The 5,031-nt window shown below is 47.7% G+C and overlaps 1 pseudogene; it reads left to right on the top strand.

Annotated features, from left to right (window-relative positions):
• Positions 1 to 2,386: 2,386 nt before the first annotated feature.
• On the top strand, positions 2,387 to 2,985 carry LOC102955739 (annotated as a pseudogene).
• Positions 2,986 to 5,031: the final 2,046 nt, after the last annotated feature.

Here is a 5,031-nt window from a genome sequence, read left to right as displayed (position 1 = left end):
TTATTTACTTTTGAGAGAGAGAGAGAGAGAGAGAGCATGAGCTGGGGAGGGGCAGAGAGAGACACACACACAGAATCCAAAGCAGTCTCCAGGCTCCGAGCCGTTGGCACAGAGCCCGACACGGGGCTCGAACTCATGAACCGTGAGATCATGACCTGAGCCAAAGTCGGATGCTTCACCGACTGAGCCACCCAGGGCCCCTCAGAATTTCATTTGTTTTAAGGCTGCATAATATTCTATTGTATAGATATATCATCCTCTGCGCCTCCATGGTCTGTCGATGGACGTTTGGGTTGTTTCCTCCTTTAGCTACTGCGAATAATGCTGCTATAAATGGTCCCTGCCTTCAGTTCTTTTGGCTACAGTCCCAGCAGTGGGACTGCTGGATCATATGGTAATTCTACAAGTTAAACTGCTCGACAATGGCCATACCATTTCACATGCCCAGCAGCAATGCACAAGCGTTCTAGTTTTTCCACATCCTTGCCAACGCTCATTATTTTCCATGGGGAGGTTATTTTAATGTTCATTTATTTATTTTTAAATGTTTTTATTTATTTTTGAGACAGAGAGAGACAGAGCATGAGCAGAGAAGGGGCAGAGAGAGAGGGAGACACAGAATCTGAAGCAGGCTCCAGGCTCTGAGCTGTCAGCACAGAGCCCGACGCGGGGCTCGAACCCACGGACCATGAGATCATGACCTGAGCCGAAGTCGGACGCTCAACCGACTGAGCCACCCAGGCGCCCCAATGTTCATTTATTTTTAAAATTTATTTATTTATTTTGTGAGAGAGAGAGAGACTGGGAGGGGCAGAGAGAGGGAGAGCAGGCTCTGGGCTGTCAGCATAGAGCTTGATGCGGGGCTCAAACTCATGAACCATGAGAGTGTGACCTGAGCCAAAATCAGGAGTTGGACACTTAACTGAGCCACCCAGGTGCCCCAGGGTTTTGTTTTTTTTTTTTTAAGATTTTATTTTTAAGTAATCTCTACATCCAGCATGGGGCTTGAACTTACAACCCTGAGATCAAGAATTCCGCGTTCTCCCTACCGAGGCAGCCAGCCGCCCCTCCATGGGGAGTTTTGGAGCTGTCCACACCAGCACACATTTCAAGAGGCTGGAATCAGTACTAGCAGTGCTGAGGTCCTTGCTTGGTTAACCATCTCCCTGTCCCCACTGGCTTGCCTCCCTTCCCCGCCTCCGAGAGCCTCCCCTGTTCAAGCCTGTGTGGTGACTGTGGTGTGGGGCCAGGCCAAAGAAGCACCACCACACTTCCCAGGGACGCAGGGCCCAGGGCACAACCCTTCTCCCACCCCCGCCCCTTTAAGGACACCGCCATTGAGAAATGAACACCTTCTTAGGTCCTGGCGTTTCTAGCTTAACAAGTGCAGGTGGCAACCCACTCCTCTCGGAATTTGTCATGGGGGCTGCTTCCTTGCACACTAGTTGTAAGGGCTTCCACCGAGAGTGAGGCACAATAGGATGCCATGTGGGTTATTCTTCGTTTGTCGTCCACACCCACGGTCCACCCTTCTCAGCCCTGTTAGTGCCCTCCGGGGCTGGCCCCTGTGGATGACCCTCTGGGTTGCCTCCACTTTGACTTCCTGTGGGTGTGGCCAGTGAGAGGTACAAAGGAGAGATCAGAGAGCTCGGGTATTTCCTCCCCCCAGCTGTGCTCCATGCACTGGCGCCTGGCTCCTTCTCTCGGGCTCCACGAAGCTCAGCAAGCCTGTTTACTCCCCTTGCCTCTGCTTACCCTCTCTTTGCCTCCATCACGGTTATTGGTCTCAAGGGTCTTCACTCTCCTTCTTTGTCTCCATTATCCTTGCGTGCCGCTCTGTAAACGGATGCTTTGTTAAATTCTCTCCAGAGTTCCGTTTGAGTGTACCTTCAGTTTAAGAAAGCTCTGCCCATGGGCAAGGGCAGGAAGGGGTCACAGGATTGTGGTATGATTTCTCTTTTATTCGTCACTGACATGGTGTAATGTTGTTGATGTCAGTGAGATCAAGGAGAGAAAATGGAGCCCTGTGGATTTGAGAGGGGCCCGGCTCTACATGTGCTACACCGCACATTCATTCTTCTCTCCACCTGCTGTCACATCAGGAAGGTGGACTTACTGGAGGCTGCTCAGTGTGGAGAAATACATCAACATGAGATCAATTCCTCCAACCTTGGGGAAAGGTGGAATCAACCTTTTTTTTCATGCAAATTACTTTTTTTGAAGCTTATGCATCTTTAAAAAAATTTTTTTAAGTTTGTTTGTTTGTTTATGTATAATCTCTCCACCCAAGTTGGGGCTCAAACTCACAATCCCAATATCAAGAGTTGCATGTTCTCGGCTGTTTTTCTTCTTCTCTGGATAGTGGCGCAGCCTGCGGTCCATGAAGATGCAGCTCAAACTGCTGGAGATTAACCTCGAGATGCTGAACAAAGTGCTGGCCTGGCCGGGGGTCGCCGGCCAGGGGCGCTTCGAGGACGTGCTGGGGCTGGAGGCGGCTCTGGGCTTGGGACCAGCGCCTGCCTGAGCACTGCTGCTTCTGCTGCTGCTGTTTCCCCTCACGGCCCAGCAGGAGACCTTTAGGAAGAAAACAGACTGGAGACCAGATGGGAAGTCAGTCCTAAGGGGCACTTCATGAAGCGGACCATCGGGAACTTGCGAGGTACCACTGGACTTACACAGGCGGTGGCCAGTAACCAAGACAAACTGGAGTGTGAGGACGGGGTCAGTCCTGAAACAGATTCTTTCTGAAACGGAGAAGCTGTCCCCTGAAGGCAGAGCAAAATGCTTTGAAAAGAATGAGGCCATTCAGGCAGCCCACGGTGCTGTGACACAGGAAGGCCAATGTCGGGGAGATGGCAGAGTGAATTTCCATTTGATGCTTTTTACCAATGTGGATGGCCACTTCTCGATGGACAAATGCCTTTTCCGGTAAACCGTGGCACCGGTTCAGAGGATGCATCGCTGCAGGAGGCCGCCAAGGTCTGAGCGTGAGCAACGGAGGTCCGTTGTCCTGTGGCGCTCTGCAAGGCGGCCTCATGCCCTAGGGGAGGGACACAGCCTTTTTCCCCCCTCTTCCCTTCACTGGGAAACCTGTCCCCACAATGCGGTCTAAAATGCGTCAGTACTTGTGGAACAGAGTGGTTCTCCTTTGGTTCTGCGGATAATGTTCTTACCCTCAACTAGCAGAGCTCAGCTGTTGATGGAGCAAAGTTTGATATATGGTCAGATGGTGAAGCATTTTTCTCCAACGTATGTATTGTACCTCAGTAGCTAATGCTTTAAATGGCTACTTTGTTTTTTTTTAATATGAAATTTATTGTCAAATTGGTTTCCATACAACGCCCAGTGCTCATCCCAACAGGTGCCCTCCTCAATGCCCATCACCCACTTTCCCCTCCCTCCCACCCCCCATCAACCCTCAGTTTATTCTCAGTTTTTAAGAGGCTCTTATGGTTTGCCTCCCTCCCTCTCTTTTTTTTTTTCCTTCCCCGCCCCCATGGCCTTCTGTTAAGTTTCTCAGGATCCACATAAAAGTGAAAACATATGGTATCTGTCTTTCTCTGTATGACTTATTTCACTTAACATAACACTCTCCAGTTCCATCCATGTTGCTACAAAAGGCCATATTTCATTCTCATTGCCAAGTAGTATTCCATTGTGTATATAAACCACAATTTCTTTATCCATTCATCACTTGATGGACATTTAGGCTCTTTCCATAATTTGGCTATTGTTGAAAGGGCTGCTGTAAACATTGGGGTAAAAGTGACCCTATGCATCAGCACTCCTGTATCCCTTGGGTAAATTCCTAGCAGTGTTATTGCTGGGTCATAGGGTAGATCTAGTTTTAATTTTTTGAGGAACCTCCACACTGTTTTCCAGAGCGGCTGCACCAGTTTGCATTCCCACCAACAGTGCAAGAGGGTTCCTGTTTCTCCACATCCTCTCCAGCATCTATAGTCTCCTGAGTTGTTCAGTTTAGCCACTCTGACCAGCGTGAGGTGGTATCTCAGTGTGGTTTTGATTTGTATTTCCCTGATGAGGAGCAACGTTGAGCATCTTTTCATGTGCCTGTTGGCCAGTTGGATGTCTTCTTTAGAGAAGTGTCTATTCATGTTTTCTGCCCATTTCTTCACTGGATTATTTGATTTTCGGTGTGGAGTTTGGTGAGTTCTTTATAGATTTTGGGTACTAGCCCTTTGTCCGATATGTCATTTGCAAATATCTTTTCCCATTCCATTGGTTGCCTTTTAGTTTTGTGGAGTGTTTCCCTTGCAGTGCAGACTTTTTGTCTCCATGAGGTCCCAATAGTTCATTTTTGCTTTTAGTTCCCTTGCCTTTGGAGATGTGTCAAGTAAGAAATTGCTGCGGCTGAGGTCAGAGAGGTTTTTTCCTGCTTTCTCCTCTAGGGTTTTGATGGTTTCCTGTCTCACATTCAGGTCCTTCATCCATTTTGAGTTTATTTTTGTGTATAGTGGTAAGAAAGTGGTCTAGTTTCATTCTTCTGCATGTTGTTGTCCAGTTCTCCCAGCACCATTTGTTGAAGAGACTGTCTTTTTTCCATGGGATATTCTCTCCTGCTTTGTCAAAGATTAGTTGGCCGTACTTTTGTGGGTCCAATTCTGTAGTCTCTATTCTATTCCATTGGTCTATGTGTCTGTTTTTGTGCCAATACCATGCTGTCTTGATGATTATAGCTTTGTGGTAGAGGCTAAAGTCTGGGATTGTGATGCCTCCTGATTTGGTCTTCTTCAATATTACTTTGGCTATTCGGGGTCTTTTGTGGTTGAGTGCACATGGAACATTCTCTGAGATAGATCACATACTGGGTCACAAAACAGCCCTTCATAAGTATGAAAGAATTGAGATCATACCATGCACACTTTCAGATCACAATGCTATGAAGCTTGAAATCAACCACAGGAAAAAGTCTGGAAAACCTCCAAAAGCATGCAGGTTAAAGAGCACCCTACTAAAGAATGAATGGTCAACCAGGCAATTAGAGAAGAAATTTTCAAATATATGGAAACA

This window comes from Panthera tigris, chromosome C2, assembly GCF_018350195.1.
Source record: "Panthera tigris isolate Pti1 chromosome C2, P.tigris_Pti1_mat1.1, whole genome shotgun sequence".
NCBI classification, from domain to species: Eukaryota; Metazoa; Chordata; class Mammalia; order Carnivora; family Felidae; genus Panthera; species Panthera tigris.
This window is presented reverse-complemented; position numbering and strand designations above follow the sequence as displayed.